We start from the raw sequence: 18,403 nt of genomic DNA on the forward strand, positions 1-18,403 counted from the left end.
CTCAAACTCGGATTTCAAGTGTTTCGCGGTTTCCCTTAACTCTTTAAGAGCTTCCGATGAAGATCATGTCCAACATGAACCGCGATAGAAGCCAAAAATTGTTATGGAAATGCTCGGGCATATCCCATCCCAATCAAGTAGTGACTTTAGTGAGCGTTTCAACCTTATTGTAAACACGCTCCGTGGTCTAGAGCCACTTGACTTAGGTAAATGAAGTTCACCATGAACCTTCATGTATATTCTATATCTAGATACCCATAGAGATACGTAGTGACCACATTTACAAGCTCCATATTCAGTTATTCAGAAACTACTAAACTGACAGGGTAGTGGAGTGCAATGACATCCATTACAAGAGAATATGTCTCATCGTAGTCAATTTCAGGGCGATTTGTGAGAAGCCTCGCGCCATAAGACGAGATTACTATCTCTTTTTCTCATCACGATTTCTAACGAAGACCCATTAGTCAATAGGTTTTATGTTAGGAGGTGTTGGCATCATTGGCTCGAAAACCTTCCTCTTCGTTAGAGAATCCAAGTTAACTTGGATCACATATTTCCATTTAGGCCAAATTTCTCTACATTGGCATTCATTCATCAACAGAGCGTGGTTCGATATTGTTTCAGCTGTCTTGGGAAGCACTACAAAAAAAATTGCAATGGCCACGACGCCCTCCCGTTTTGAAAAGCTGTTTTGCCGTTGCAAAAAAGCATTCGGGATGGCAAAGCTTCTGACGCCGTTAGTGGTGTCGCCAATACCTTTAGCCACGGCAAAATGCCGCCGCAAACCACTTTTGCGACGGCAAAGAGATTTGCGACACTTACTCTGCGACGGTTTATTGCTACCCCTAATGCCGTTGCCATTACAAAATTTACTACGGCAAATTTCTCTCGCAGCATAATTAATATTATGATAATTATATTACTTGCCGTCAAAAATTTTTCCTGCCAAATTTTGCTACGGTCTCGTTGCCATAGCTTCGTGTGGTGTTATATAGAAATATATTTTTTGCTTCGGCAATTCACCGATGCTAGTAGCCAACCAGTAATTTTTTTTTTTTTAACAAAACCTATATTTTTGCAACATCCAAAAATGGGATAAAAATATCAATATACAACACATATATTTTTCATTAACTCATCTATTTCATAGCAATGTAATTAAGTTGCTGCATTCATCCAAATATGTAATTAGAAGAAGTACAAAGTTATGCCCAAAACCAAGCACCTAATGAAGACAACCAAGAGTAACACTTGACAAAAATTCCAATATTGCACTATCAGAATATGTGCAATAACATATTGAAACTCAGTCCATTGCTCTATCACAGCTTGAATCTGGATTCCCTTCTTCTCCTACAGACTCCCTCCGAATTTCATGGTCACTAGTTGCATCCAGAACCTAAGACATCAAAAAAAAAAAAAATTGATATATCATGTATGGCTTTGCATATCACCCTTTTTCAATGTTACACCATAACCCAATTCCAATAATTAATATCGCAGGTTGCACCATTCTTTATAATCATATTACAAAGAGAATGGCATTATGAGAGGAAATTTCAAACCAAGTGTCATCAAAGCTAGTGTTTCTTTTACAAGTTGATACTAGTATGTATATTTATCATTCATAAATTAATAAAGGTATATATGTGAACAATAGCAAAGGTCAAACAAATGCTAACAAATATTGGCAATAATGTATCACTTGAAACAATTGCAGGACTGAGGAAACATATGATCATAATAGAACATTATGATCCACCTGCCTACTGTACACATACAGAACTAACAAAATGACCTACTTAATTAAACAAGGAAAAATCTCCCACTAAAAAGACCTTTTAGAGACCTTTATACAAAACCAACATATGACCTATACTAGCGAAAAGGCCCGCCTGATGCTGCGGGTTTCTTTGCTTCCTGAATTTTATATGTACTAAATTGATTGAGAAGAAAGACATGCCAGACTCCGAACAATTTGAGAAGAGTCAATTGGCTTTCATTTTGGCACCCTAGCTAGATATGCAATTCTGTTGAAGAGAGTAGAGTATGAATTGTTAAGTATACTAACAGTAAATAAGCATTCCACCATGAGCATTCAGCAAAGCCACATCATTTTTTCCAAAACAAAGAAGAAAAGAAGACATCAACTAATTAAATGAAAAACCAAACTCTGAAAACCCCCAATCACTTGCACACAACATGTGGCACCTAAAGAAAAAAGATCACATAATCATATGTAAACAAATGATGGGATTTGAGCAGCTTCATTGTAAAAATTCTACCTCTGTCTCCTCTGCCTCTTGTTTCCTTCCATCTCTCTCTTCTTCTTCTTCTCCGAGAAGTTCAAAAGATAACTAAAAGTTATATCAATCATGAAGGATAGAAATATCAAAGATAAGAACTCACTTAGTCACTGCTGGCCATTGTACTTGTACCCAAACTCATTGTCTCTGCATCGATTCCGGCAACTTATCTAACAAACCAAAAATACAGGTTAGAGAAGACTCACTTGGTTTGAACCACTTATATAAATTCCAAATCTTCCAAACCTGAAAATAAAAAAAATAAATCTTCAATTCAAGGACTCAAACTTTAATTGGAAATCTGCATAAGCATGCCTTACCTTTGTATTTCTCAAAGTCTTCCTCTTTCTGTTTCGATCATGACAATTGCATCTGAATGGACCCCTGCAAATGTAGAAGAACAAAATCATGAAATTAATCCATCATTTTCTCCCATTTATAGCAAATCAGCTGCATATTAAACCAAAGTACCAAACAGTATAAAGTAAAAACTCAACCAAAATGTCTTTACAGTTCATTTGCTCTGCTTATGTTCCATTTTATATCTATTCATAACTTGAAATTATTCAAAGTTACACTACTATTGTGATCCTAATTGTCATTCTTAGAATAAAACCAACCCAACCCATTCTTAGAAGGAAAAAAAAAATTGCAAAAACAAAAATATAGATTTCAATTATGGTAAAATGTTCCAAGCAAAGATCAGATGAGTGTCAAAACTAAATTTCTTTGGAGCTCCTTGAACAAAAATTATAGCTTCAAAAGAAAAAATGAATCAAACCAATGGAAATCATAATTGCGATGACATGAAAAGGAAAATATAATTGCGCAATTGGTAAACACAATTTGATGGAAAAGGAGAAAAAAATGGAGAGGGAAATTTACCTGGAACAAAAGAAATAAATCATCTCTTCATCAAGATACCTGCAAAATTCAGAATAAAACAACAGCAAATAAAAACTGATGATCAGGTAGTTGAAGAGATTGAGGAAAGAGCTGAAAGCAAGAAAAGTAATTCAAAGACTTGAAGCACATTACCTTCTTTAAGAATTCACATTCCAGCACTCTTATAAATTACTTTACTTGACGAAATTCAAAGTACCTCACTATTCTGGAAATTAATCACTATAATCATCAGAACAATTACCTCACCTATCTACTTGTCCCATCTCATAGAAATTGAAAATTTAGTGCCATTATGCTTGAGTAAATGTGAGAACATCTCTTATATAGGTGAGAATGCAATGCTTTTGCACAAATGAGTTTGTGTATATTCCAACCATAAGAGTATCGATTATATGGTAGATGAACAAAAAGCATAGAAAATATCAAGAAGTGCTATTGAATCATAGGTAGAAACCCACACATAAGAATTAATAGTGAATGTGACATGTAAAGTGATTTGTGCTACTCATTATGGAGTTGCAAATTTCTAATGAAGGGTTAGTATTTATACCACCCTCATTGATTTTGATTTGGCTCTTCTTGCCAGATAAAGGATGGAGACTTGTGCAAAACACAATCTTTGAGCCCATGATCATCCTCTACTATTCCTCTTCATCTCGAAATACTGACCCTTGCTATTTGCTAACAACACTAGTCAATCTATAACCATTGATTCCAATACTCAGCCATTAGAGAACATGAGGGATTTCTTTCTTTGTGGAAACTAGTTTTCTGGGTTAGTTTGCTTCTTTAGCTAAGATTAAACTGTTAGCAAACCAAGCATTAAGGACCCAATTATAGTGAGCAAAATGAATATTATGATGAAAAATAAACAAGGCCACAGTTTGCAAGTAGCTAAAACTAGACATAATTTCAATTTCAAGCCGGTGGTTGTTGAACCTGTCACTAAGGAACTGCTAAGAAACATGTTAAGCTAAAGCTATTGAAACAGCAATGTAATCTGTTTGGTTTCCTTGCTAGCCTACAAACAATACTTTGATCGTGTTCCAGCTCCAATGAACTAAACAAACAAATCCCAGGATCCCTAACTCACAAGCCAAAACAGAAAGAAACAAAAAATCCAAAATTCTGATTTAATAAATAAAAATGCAGATCCCCGGATTAGAACAAAAGCAGAAGAAAAACCTCCAAAACAAAAGAAATCAAAATAAAAAAGGAATAGAGAATTAATTACCTTGAGGAGGTCGTTCATTGTGCAAATGAAGCTGGAAACGCAAACGGAAAATTGAGAAATCCAAAATTCTCTCTCTCCCGTTACCTTCTTGAGGACCTTATTAGTTCAAAAAAGACCAGAACAGGTCACTTAATCGGGGATTGCAGGAGAAAGTGAAAGGGAAACCAACGAAACACCCAATTTGTCATATCCAAAACCAAAAAACATAACGGTTCTTCCATAAATAAGCAAAATCGAAAGTAATTTCAGATACACAAACAAATTTTCTATACTTAATTCCTCTCAGACTACAGAAATCATACTCTTCCATTTGATAATTTGAACTAACTGAATTGAACCTACTGATGGAAGAGAGAAGATACTTGAGAGAGCAAATTGAACCCACTGATGGAAGAGAAAAGATACCTGAGAGAGAGAATTGAACCCAACTTGAGAGATCGAAAGAGAAGAAGGTCAGTACTGACTATAGCATATGAGGTTCTTCAGATGTAGAAAAGTTTTAGGGTTGAGGAGAGGAGAAGATGGAGTAAGAGGTTTCACTCATCGGGAACTAAAATCTATGGCGCACCTAATTTTCGTCTATTGGCGCATTGTAGAGCTAGGTTAAGTTTGATTTTGATTTTAACACCTAAATATTATATCTAAAAAATAAGTTAAAAAGTAAATAAAGGCTACGGAAATTGTAGCGAAGCAAGAATGGGGAATCTTGCTACGACATCCTCTAATGCCGTGGTAATTGAAGCATTTTTATGCTACGGCTCTCCTTTTCCATCGCAAACTAATTTTAATTTTACGACGTCTTGTTTCCCGTAACAAATTATGACCAACAGCGACGGCATTTTTGTGCCTACGCTAACTGGGGTGGCCATTGCAATTTTTATTTTTATTTTTTTTTGTAGTGAAGGGTCTGATTCAGCCAAATCAAGGCGTATCTTGGTCTACTACTATCGCTATCGATCTCGCTTATCTGTAAAACAAACGAAGGTCAGAGGGAAGACTGGGTGTGCCGGCCTTCAATGCTCTGATGCCTAAGTCAGTATCGTTATAAGATAATGATAATGGAAAGCGATAGTAAATGGTTACCTCTTTGGGTTGTTGGAGATGACCTTAATGTAGCAGATTTGCGGGAGTTTGGTTTCTTTTCTTTCGGTGTGGGACGTTTGGGGTTCCCGATATCGCCCAGAGGGGTATCGGGACCCTCAGCTAAGGGCTCTTTCCTTACTTCTGCATTGGCGATACGAGTCTTGTGCTTCCGATACTTGTGCCCGGGAGGTATATGCATACCAACAAGTCCCTAAGTCCCCGGTCAAGAGTTCTCTTGGGTGGGGAGTTTGTCCTTGGTAGAAGTATCAGAAGTACAAGGCGAGTTTCTGCCATGTGGCTTCCGTACGACCATTACCCCCCAGTCCCCCAAGTTCCCACCTAAGAGGAGTCTTGGTTGGGGTGAGGAGATCAATCTCGCTATTGTCATTGTGTCGCTATCTTGTATCTGTGGTAGGGTTTCATGTGTCTTTTGGCGCATATGTTGTACCCCGGTGACATGTGTGCTGTCGTCATTCGTTTTTCGTGTGCGGGAAGTTCGGTGTATTGGAGTCCGTAACATGTAATAATGGCATAATGGTAGGGAGTCTAGACGATGGCGCATGACCTCTATAACTCTTAGAGGTGTTAGACATATGGTGGAATCTGGCATCGTCTTCCTTGCACGTCTAACAGTCCCTGTACTCTCAAGGTCCCTATATATAGATAGAGGAAGGAGACAGGCGGAGGCTGTTCCCTTACTTTGACTGGAATCTAAAGGAGAGGTGAGTAAAGTTGGAGTCTTTAGTGTTCGAAGAGCTTGAAGCATTCGTTTGGTAGTGGGAGTTCCGGGCTGTTGGCGTTGTTGTATGTTTTTTTGGTTGGAAGAGTGAACAAGTACGTCGCCTATGACTTTTCTGGGTTTCCTTCTGATAACATTTGTGTCGTGGAGTGCGGATTTGCCAAGCGTTCGTTAGCCAGGGTTGAGGGTTGTCGGTAGATTTCGGGTCGTGGTGGGTTCGGTTAGGCTTTAAGGAGGGTGAATTTTAGTTGGATTCAGTGTTGTGGTGCCGAACAAGTCTGTTGGATTTTGAATTTTCATTGGGCGGGTCGAGGAAGGCGATAGGCAGGGATTGATTGACTTATCTTGGGTGTCGTTCGCAGTATGGCACGGGAGCAGCGTGGTCGTGGTAGGCTAGAGGGTTCTTCTCATCATGGTGGTGGCGAGGGTTCTTCCCGTGGAGGTAGTGAGGGCGTTTCTCGCGGAGGTGGTGAGGGCTCTTCTCACAGAGGTGGTGAAGGCGTTTCTCGTGGGGGTGGCGAGGGTTCTTCTCATGGAGTTCCAAGTAGGGTTGAGCATCTCGCGGAGGTTGTAGGGCCTGAGGTTCCCGAGGTGGCCTGAGATTCCTCACTCGCCAGGTGGGTGGCTGCTCCTTGGCGATATGCCTATTGACTAGCCGGGTCTGAGTATGACAGGAGAGTAGATCGCCGATATGAGGGCGACTTGGGGTATTCCAGGCGATGTACTACTACGCCCTTTGAGAGGTGGTGAGCGCTTTCGTCACCCCGAGATGGGGTGGGCATGCTTTTATGAGTACCAGCTCAGGTGTGGGTTGACGTTCTAGATACAGAGGAGCTACAATATTTGCTGTCATGTCTCAACATTGCTGTGGGACAGTTGTCGCTTAATGCTCTGAGGCAATTGATGGGAGTTTTGGTGCTATGGAAGCTTAGCAGGCAGCAGTGTCCCATCATCAGCGAGTTTAACTCCATGTTCAAGATGCAGTATTCGACGAAGGCTGGGGACAACGAGTGCGTGAATTATAGGGCACGCGGCCGCTCGATTATCGAGGGCCTCCTGTCTAACATTTACACTCGCTGGAGGGGCAGGCCTTGCCTGGTTGGGGGTCGTTGGTAGAACCCGGACATGGTGCATCGGGCTCAGACTCGTTTTCAGCCTATCTATGAGTATCGTGATTAATTTTACTGTTGGTGTGTGCTAACAGCGTGTCTTTATATCGTAGTGAGGCAGGAGACTATCTTGACCACGCTAGAGCAGAATCGTGTTGCGAGGGTTTTGGGCTCATTCCCCAAGGGGAATAGGGGTTTCTATCGCCTGTGTAGGCTTCCGATATATGAGTGGTTTGAGCTGGGGAGGCGTCCGGGTGAGGGGTTTTGTTTCTTTGTTGTTTACAATATGTGATCGTTTATTCATTTTTGATCTCATTGACATTGTACGTTCGTTTTGTAGTGGAGATGCCTAGCGAGGCCACTAGCAGGAGTGACGCTCCATATGTTGAAGTTGACACCGTTGTCATTATCAGGGAGTTATTGCAAGAGTCTGAGACGGCGAGGTGATGTAACGTTGAGTTTCCTGAAAAGAATGTATATGTGATTGATCATCGGGTGAACATGCAGCTACCCGTTGAAGTATACTTGAGGTTTCCCGATAGCGTGCTGAGGAGGAGGCCGGTGCTGAAGGGCACGTGGCTCAGGTCCACTAAGGGCCTGGCGTCGAGGAGGCAGCGCATTCTCTAGAGCGGGCGGATGAGGATGGTCAATATTCTCAAGCACTCGCTGGGGAGTGCCTGTCCCTCGAGATTCAAGTGGAGTCAAGGCAGTCACTCGGGGGGGGGGGGGGGGGGGGGGGGGGGGGTGGAATGTGGTGCCATGACCGAATACTCAGAGCCGAGGGTTGAAGTGGAGATCTATGTCGAGGAGCTATTCAAAGAAGCGGAACGGGGCCAGAGCGATACCAATGCTAGGGCTCGCCTGGTGCAAGATGTTGTGTTGGAGCAGTTTGATGTTGTTTTTGGTGATGATATCGATGGTCCGGGATCCCGGGAGGTTATCACTGTCAATAGTGGGGAGGCCGAGGTTACTCGCTAGGCCGTTGGCAGTGCGATTCAGACTGTTGAGGTTCCTAGAGCTCAACATGAAGTTGGAGAGGGCGACATCGGGGGTGTTCAAGTTGGCGAGGAAGTGGCCCAAGTTCAAGCAGGCTAGGTGGATGGGACCCGAGTGTCTGCCACTTGTGCTTGTATTGATGGGGCTGGGTAGAGGAAAAGGGCTGCCTCGCAGCTTCGTCTTAGGGGTCCCTCGGTGGGCGTTAATGTTGATTCACCCGAAGGGAAGACGTCTCGAGTTGATGGTGTAGCGCACTCGAGATCTACAAGTAGGGACTCTCGGGTTCTCGTGACGAGGTTGCTGGGGGTCTCGCACTCACAGTTAGCGAGATTGGGATTACAGATGGCGCCATTCTACACATGGTTGCCGATTTACGCAATTGCCTTCGTTATCGCAGCCGTGTGATTACTGAGGATCCTCGCCTTGGGTATCGGGAGGCCCATGACAGATTGATGAGGGTACGTCTTACGTTTTGAATGCATTCCGTTTCGTGTGTTATTGTTTTGTTTTGTTTTTTGTTTTTGAATGTTCTGATTATTTGGTGGGCAATGTAGGCTGTGAACATGAACTATCAGGCCTCTACTGAGTTGCTCGTGCATTTTGATAGGGAGATCACTTGGCTCCAGGGGGAGTTAAATGCCTAGAGGGAGCGGGCACGTGAGCTTTAAGGTGCGCTGGATCGAGGCCAAGCGGACCGTGAGGAGATAAGGCGGGCGATTGATGATGGGATCGTGAGGAGGATGGAACTGGAGCAATCACTTGCAGTGGAGGAGTCTTGGCGGCGGGAGGCCGAGGATGTTGTTGCCCCCCTAAGGGAGTCAAATTTGGACTTAACCGGCAAGTTGCAGCGGGCTGAGGTTGGTCTCAAAGCCTTGGAGGAGGTTAGGACTCAGGTTGGCATTGCTGAGGAGCGTTTGCAAGAGTTGAAGAGGTAGGTCAAGGAGCATGATGCCGAGTTGGAGCTTTGGGGTGTGGCTTTGGAGAGTTTGGCTCCCTATCCTGAGCGCGTGGTTGAATTGGAGGGTTAGCTCGGCATTTTTCAAGGAGAAGTGGATTGACTGAGGGTCATTAAGCGTCAAGCTGGCGAGAGGGATGCGGAGCTAGAGCGATTGAGGAAAGAGTTGGTCGAAGAGTGGACTCGGGCTAGCGCTTTCACTAATGATTGTATTCGCTTGCGTGCCGCTGCCGAGACGCATGTTGACAAACTTCACAAAGCCAAGCGAGATGGCACGGCGAGAGCGGTGGACCATAATCTTCTGTCGTCCAATTTCCAAGAGAAGATAAATAAGGCCTTCTCGGATGGGGCCTTTCACTCGATTCGTGAGGGTATCGCCGCTGGCTAGATTGATCAGGATAAAATGGTCCGCAATATGTAGGCGAAGAAGGCGGCGAGATCGCAAGCCAGTGCCGCGAGTGACTGTCGTAGTGGGGGATAGTTATCCGTGAACCAGTTGTTGCCATGAAGCCCGTCTTGAGGTAGGCTGGCGAGCGCAAGGTGGAGGGTGTTAATATGGGTGAGCAGAGGGAAGTGCGCATGGATGCCGAGGTCGAACCACAGGGCGAGAATGTTGGGGAGCGAGATCGGGTGCACAGTGCTGAGGGCGAGACATAACTTCTTTTATTTGTGCTTTGCTGGTGATAGGCTTGTTGAAGTTTAAATGCTTTGGATTTTGTGGAGACATTGACCGATTGGTCTTCCTTTTGGAATGTTCGTTTTTCCTTGGAAATATAAAAAGTTTATGGGGAATAGGCATTTTTTTGGGTGATAGTCCCCATTCGTTGAATGTATTTATTGCTTTGTCGATTTTGTGCGCTGTCATTATTGCAGGTAATCAAAGAGGTATGACCATTGGTCATCTGGGGCGGTTTGTGGCAGTGTGGGGTGGATCACATTCTCAACATGGCAAGGTGAGTGTGGGGTGGATCACATTCTCAACATTGCATACTCATTGTTTTTCATTATGCTTCTGCTCTTGAAATCTTTTCTCCCATTTGTCAGTTTTTGTTTCCCAAATTATGGGCTTTATAGCTTGATTTCATGCCTGGGTTATAAGCTTTATAGCCTAATCTCAGGTGGGCTCGGCGCGGTCACCACTTGGCGGGTTGAGCAATCGGTGCTCCTGCGAAACTGAGTCTCCGTCCAAGTGAGAGACCCAAGGGCACCTATTGCTGGCGATGCGGCGGGGCTACAACGGTGGAGATCGAGTGGCAATAAGGCGGAGAGTGGCACTGCCCCCAGTCTTTCCCACTAGAATTTGACTAGCCAGTCAACCCCCAGTGGCATTAATCTTCTTTTGGAGCTCCTCATATTCCAAAGAATCAGACTTGGTTGGAGGGGTGACGAGGAAAGGCATGTGTATCACATTCATGTTTCTAAGATGTATATCGTATTTGTATGCTAGGATGAATATCGCATTTATAGGCTAGTATGTGTATCGCATTTTTACGGAGTAAGGATCGGTGTATTGCTATTGGCCGCAAAGTCTTTGTAATAAAGTTCCTTTGTATACCATTCTGGAGTAATGAATGTATCACCTTTCATTATGTTATTTTCCTTTCATTATGTATCGCCCTTCGTGGCGTTGGAGTATTTGTAAGAGTTGGGCGTTGCTTTTGGTTGTTGATGCATATCATTATGCATTCCTTACAGTAATACTATATTAACATTTGGTATTGTATCAGGGCCCATGGCGAGAGCGTGTTGTGGGCCCTTGTCATTCTTTCGTTTGGAATTCATTGGGACTACCTTATTGGTATCGCATTGTTCCATTGATTTATCGCATTGTATCGCATATCGTTGATATTCATTATGTTTGATAATTGCATTCGTTGGTTTACTGCGATGTATCACATATCATTGACATTGGTTACTGTTGATCGCAACTGGCAATGCAAGCGTTTACGAGGGATAGCGTCTTGCTGTGTCAGCAGAATCGGCTGTAAGATATATCACATTTACATTAGTGGTAGCACAGAGGCAGTAAGTTGGGATTGCTATACAACGTGCCCTTGATTGTTGTGTGTTGAATCATTGTAGTGGCCGGCGTAGGGCCTAATCAGGATAGCGATATGGGAATACGATAGTTGACAGTTTAAGGGTCCGATGGCGATAATCGTTAGCGTTCTTTAAATGTGAATGAGAGGAAGTGATAATAATAAAAGCATTTCATTTTCTGCAAGAGCATTTCATTCATTACAAGAGCCATGGAGCAAGGCAATAGCGAAGAGGGAGTTGCAAAGTACATTTGGTTAAAATGACAAGAGGGTGAGTGGTGGCGGTTTTTATGTTGCCATGGAGCAAGGCAATAGCGAGGTGGCACACGCGTGGCCCTGGTGTCTCTCGCTACTTGGGGTAATAGCAGAGGTGTTGAGCGTTCTATAGGTGTAGGAGAGTTATACCGTCTGCTCCCCTTAGATAGAAGGTAGCGGATTCGATAGCTTCGGTGATCTCGTATGGCCCTTCCCATGTGGCTTTCAGCCCAGTTGGGGTTGGCATATTTTCTTTCATCACCCAATCCCTGACAGATAGGAGGTGAGGCATTACCCTTGCATTGTAATATAGGGCGATATGTTGCTTGTTGTTGATGTTGCGGAGGTGGGATCTCTCTCGGCGCTCTTCCAGGAGGTTAGAGTTGAGGTTCAGTCCCTCCGAGTTGGTGAGTGCATCAAAGTACGCCACTCTATCGCTTTGCACTTCTTGCTCAACTAGGATCACTGCCTCAGTGCCAAATGACATGCAAAAGGGAGACTCGCCATTGGCTTCCGTTGGGGCTGTTTTGATTGCCCAGAGGACCTCGGGTAGCTTCTCTGCCCATAAGGCCTTTGCGTAGTCCAACCTCTTCTTCATTTTGCTCGAAAGAATGGATGTCCATGTGAAGTCTTTAGTAGACGGATCATCATATCATGACCAGGATGACCTATTATGTCGTGACAAAGCTAATATGTATCTAAATCTAAGAAATCTTATCTCCCGACTTTATTGGATTTAATAGCTTGAATAGTGACATAGAGTCCACTAGAGAGATGCATAAACTTCTCTAAGATGCGCTTGTGTTCGCAATCATTAGAGGTATTGCAAAAGAACTCCTTTATGTTCTCTACATGCGTTTTCGCATTGAATCCGTTAGCTATTCATAGGGTGCAATTTGCGCTAGGAGCATAGAAATTTTCTGTGACAGTAATCATGGTGCCATTGAGCAAGCGGAATTTGGGCCATTCCATATCCTTGAACTAATATTGATGGCCCAGCCATCGTAGTCACAAAGTAATATGCTCATAATCAAAATGGAGTCATAATGAAAAGAACTCGAAATTTTATTCATAAGCCAACAGAGTACCTCATTATTAAGATAATCTAATCCAAATGCTAGCTAATGCAAAACAAAGGTAGTCATTTGACTTCTTTTGGTAACTCCAAAATAAATATGACCAGGTGAGTAGAGAGATGTCGGTGGAGCAAAGATCGCTTAAGTACCACTTATCTCAAAACCTTACTAGACATCATACTCATTTTGGGTGAGCCTATGTGAAGAAAAACTAAACCAATGACATATACTATAAAATATATCGCAATTGCCTATTACATCTCTTGAAAAAATAAAGACTTAAATAGAATTGGCGATCTATTGATCCCAGCCAGATTTGAAGTCTTCAACCCTTCACTCTAGATCATCTTCATGATCTTCTTGTTCCACATAGTGAGCTTCTCTTGCTTCACAGTATGCTTTGTAGGCAGTGACAATTTCTTCACGAGCTCTACAAATGTGTGCCCAATGACTGGATAATCCACATCGAGAACATACATCTATGTGCTCAGACTCAATTGATTGAGGCACTTTGAAGTGTCATTAGGATGGCTCTTAGTGTTGGTTGCGCCACTAACATGGCCAGAGGCGTTGCCTCTCTCTCTCTTTCCACGTTGACCTCTTCGGTTCTGTGTCCGACTATTTTGGCCGTTACCTTCCTTCTTAGAGCGAGAATATGGACCAGAACATCCAAAATTGTCCCTATATTTAGGGTTTCGCTCTTGGCGCCCTCCCTTAGGGGCACAACTATAATTGGACTCCAGAATAGGCTCTGTTCCCACAGGTCTTGAATTATAGTTCTTCACAAGGATGTTGTCATGATTTTCAGCGACACTCATAGCTCTAATGAGCTCATGAAACTTTGTGATCAGTCTTGCAGTAACATCGATTCGACAGTTCTTTGCAACCATCAAAGCAGTGAAAGGGAAGGTAGAGAGAGTCATCTCAATCAACATCGCATCTGTGATATGTTTTCCACAGAATTCCATTAAGGATTTAATGCGAAGTGTTTTTGAGTTGTAGTCAATAACTGACTTAAAATCACAGAAGCGGAGGCTATGCCATCTCACTTCTAGTTCAGCAAGCAGGGAGTGACGGACGTTGCCAAATCTTTTTTCGAGTGAGACCCACAACCTTCTGGGGTCTTCTTTATTCATATACTCGTACTGGAGCAAATCATCCATATGACGAGTCATTAAGATGATGGTTTTCGCCTTATTTGCCTCTAAGGCTGCTCTATTTGCTTCCAAAGCTTGAGCTTGCTTAACAGTTAGCACATCCTGGCTAGGCTTGAGAATCGTGTTTAGGATTCCATCGGCCTTGAGATGCTGGCAAATATCATGAACCCACTTGTGATATCCAGAGCCAGTTGTTCCCAATGGAGCGAAGTCCAGTTTGTTCATGTTATTCATCCTGAAAGAATACAAGAAAAAAAGGCTACCACGAAAACAATAAAAATTTTGAGCATAGTCGCTTCCAAGAAATCTGATTCCAAGAGGTATTGGATTAGATCGAAACAATGATGTAAGTAGTTGGTCATAAATTCTCTACAAACTCTAAGTTTGGAAATCTCAACAAACTCTAAGTGAGCATGAACCCCAATAGTTCGGCATTTGGTCTCCCCTATGAAGAAGAGGGGGGGGGGGGGGGGGGAGAGAAGGGAGATTGCAAGTCCCCAAGAAAAAAAAGAGAAAAACAATAAAAAAAACTTTCAAAAAGGGGATCTAATAGAACATTTAAAACATACATCAAAAATGTCAAAATTGTCGGAAAATCACTGGAAAAAGTCGCCGAAATTTGGTCGCTGGAGGTGGCAGGAAATCGTTGCAGGAATTTGATCGCCGGAGGTGGCCGGAGCTTGGCGATGGTTGGCAGGAATTTTCTAGTAGTGGGTTGTCCTTCTCCTCACTTTTCCTTTTTTTTTTTTTTTTGGTTTTTGTTTTGTTTCTGCCCAGGCCCACTGAGGCCTTGACTCTTCTGTCTTTGACCTTGACTAAGGGTGCTGTGGGCCGCAAGCGAGGTGTGGGTCGAAGGCCTTCTCCCTTTTTTTTTCTTTCTTTTCTTCTTTCTGAGCCCACCTCTCTCTTCCTCTTTTTGGGCAGCGTTTTTTTTTTTCCTTTTTTTTTCTTTGGCTTGGGTTGGATTGATGCTGGGCAGGCTGGAACAAAAGAAAGTAGGTTTTGGCGGTTCAAGGAGGTCCGGCACTTCTACAGGCTGGTCCGGCCACTTTTCGCCCGGTTTTGGCCTTTGTTTTTCCTGTTCTTGGATTGTAGGGCCAGGGTGTAGATGATGACCAACTTTGACGGTATCAGGCGGTCTGGAAAGTTGCAAACCAGGCAGGTATCTTTTCTTCTCTTTTGGAAGCTGGTTCAGTACTTTTTTGGCCGGTTCCTGTGACGCCGTCGGCGGTTCTGGGCTCCTGGGATCGAGATCTTTAAGATGGGGGTCGGTGGTTGCTAGGGTTTGAAGGCTATGATTTTAGTGTTTCAGGGTTAGGGCTTTGTGCTGATAACGTGTTTAAGGAAAACTGAAATTGGCAAAGAATTGAGTCGTACTTTCATAGATAATAGGAGTCTTTTTATATAGAGGATTGCAAGGCATAAAATCAGAGTTGTACAAGGAAACGTAATATTACATTGATTAGATATTTCCAAGATTCTCCGATATTATCTCTTATTCTAACCCTATTACCACTAGGTCAAGTAACCTAGAGTTTGGAACACACACATATTCTGCATTTACTTGAATAGTCCCTAAATTTTCAATTTTTATTTATTTTGTTTTTTCTGTTCCGAGTAGTATTATGTTAGAAAGAGAATTTTCTAGTTTGAAATTTATTATAGCTTTGTGGGTGTTTGATTAGGAGTTAATGCATGGATTTTCCTGGTTTGAAATCTTTTATGACTTGTGGAGATTTAATTATGAGTTATTGTTTGGAACAATTTTTTTTTTTTTGGAAACTAATGGGGTTTGGAACGCAGTCAAGATTGGAGGCTCATCCCCACGCCCATGTTATTATTAATAATATTTTGTCGCATCTGGGGGGACGTAATGCCTATACCCCGAGCATGCATAGTTGCGTTACAAATATCCTTATAGAGAACATCCTGTAAGAAATCAGGAGCCTCAACTAAAGAAAGATCCACAACATGATCTAGACTAACAAAGTGAGCAAACCTATTAGCTACACTATTTGCTTCACGATAAACATGTCGAATTCTAATATAATTAAAAGCTTGCATATAGTCTCTACAATCATCAAGAATTCGACTAACCTCTGAGTTATCATCCACTTGGCTATCCATGGCAGCAACAAGGATGGAACAATCACTCTCTATTTCCAACCTTGATGAATTGATAAAAGCAATCTTGCTCCGCAGGCCTCAGCTTCACTATGAAGAGCTGAACTCAAATAAGGGATCATTCTGGACCATGCTCCTTTGAAGCTGCCAGTATCATCACGGATTACAACCCCAATGCCTCCTCTCCCATCAGAGCTCCTATAAACACCATCAATTTTTATTTTTAGTCTCCCCTTAGGAGGAAACATCCATTTTGGAGCAACCCCTCTATTCTTCTTTGCTGGCACCTTTAGAGGATGAAGATGCTGATACTCAAAGAGCAAATGCATGGTCCAACTAACTGCATGCATGGGGTTGAAAGTCCCCCCATCCCGTACTAATCTATTTCTTTCTGACCCAATAGTCCAAAGTAGCATAAAAAACACATCAACTTGTTGCTTGGTGAGCATGTCTAGCATATCAAGAACCCAATTCTTTATGGACGTACTTGCATGGCTTCTAGCACGTAGCCCTAGAGAACTATATAACCAGAAACATGCAATAACATTGCAATCTTTAAAGACATGCAAACTGGTTTCAGTCTCACATCGACAAAAAACACATACCTGGTCATCTAACTGAACCCTTCTGCTCAGGCTAGCTTTCGTCGGAATAATATTCTTGCACAGTCTCCAAATAAAATTCCTCACTTTTGGTTGAACCCTAGCTCGCCAAATTAACTTCCATAATCTCTTATCACCTTCTACATTGGACGTGGAGGCCTGTGTAGGAAGAGAGGCAGTGCATCTTGCAATATGATACCCACTCTTCACATTGTAAACTCCATGCTTGTCAAAATGCCATACTAGTCTGTCGGCGGGGTTTCTCAAACTAAGTGGAATCTTACAGATCAACTCAACTTCTTCTTCAAAGAATAAGAAGGAGCCCTCTAGGTTCCCCATACAATAAAAAAGAGTATGATACCGTCCGCACAAACCCCATAATCTAATTGATCCAGGTAAGATGGAAACCCATACTACCCATCACAGCTTCGATAAAATCCCATTCAACCCTATCGTAAGCCTTACTCATGTCCAATTTCAAAGCTCCAAAACCTTGTGAATTACCAGTGCGCCTTTTCAAAAAATGCGACAACTCGAAAGCAAGAAGAGAGTTATCCGATATTTGTCTTCCGGGAACGAAGGTACATTGATTTGGTGCTATAATATCATGAAGAAGAGGCTTTAACCTGTTAGCTAATACCTTGGACCCCAATTTGTATATCACGTTACAAAGGCTAATTGGCCTAAGTTGTTGCATATGCTCCAACTCTTTCACTTTAGGTATCAGAGTGACAAAGGTATAATTTTAGTGAGTTTAGAATTTATTAGGGATTTATAATTTATTAGAAGATTTAGAATTTATTAGGAGTTTTAGAATTTATGTTACTATAGAAGGTTAACAAAGGAAAGGTTGAATTTTCAATATCGAATTTATGTTGCTACGAAAAGTTACGGTAGGAAAAGTTGGAGTTAAGTTTAGAATTTATGTTAATTAGGAAAGTTAAGGAAGGGAATTTGAGGAATTAGAATTTATGTTGATGAGGAAAATTAGGGAAGGGAATTATGGAATTTAATTTAGGGGGGTGGTATTGTATTTGGATTTATGCAGACTTTTTTTAAATGACAGACTTTTTGAAAAGTCCATAGACTCTTTAAAAAGTTGATAAACCGTTATGGATTTCTTAAAACCATTGATTTTAGCAACAGACTTTTATTGATTCATGAAAATCTATATACTCTATTATGAATGACTTCTACAGATTTTGCTAAGATGTACAAAATATTAAAAAAAAATTAAATTAAACAAATGCAGCCCAAACACAAAACAAAATAATAACTTGTTGTCTCTTCAATATTCCAGTATCTTCTAATAGAAATTGACTCAAATAAATGATTGTTAGTCTATCTAGCGAGTTTGTTCTCATTCCTAATCTCCCAACAATATAAATATACAATATAAATCACTTGATGCTTATGGTTAATTATTCTCATCAATTTTTTTCGCCGATTAACATATATTGTAGCAATATTGGTCAATGTCTTGATCTATAATCAATCAATTGAAATTCAATTGTTCAACCTTTTTTTGAACCATAATATAAATTCAAATTAATGAGAATAATTAATTAATAAGATAAAATTTAGTATGGTTCCAGGTCTTAGGGTTAGACCACAATATTTGAGTTTTAAGGTTTCATGAATCATTTTTATTGCTATTAGGGTTCGAAGTATTACAATTAAAAAAAAAAAAACAAAACAAAAATCGCATTCAACAACTACAATGAACATGTTGAGTATCAAAAAAGGTTGATATTATAAAAGATTAGAGAAAAGACAAAAAATTAAGAAAGAGAGATGATGAAGGACAAACTTCTTCGTG

Source organism: Rosa chinensis, chromosome 4 (genome assembly GCF_002994745.2).
Source record: "Rosa chinensis cultivar Old Blush chromosome 4, RchiOBHm-V2, whole genome shotgun sequence".
Classification (NCBI taxonomy): Eukaryota; Viridiplantae; Streptophyta; class Magnoliopsida; order Rosales; family Rosaceae; genus Rosa; species Rosa chinensis.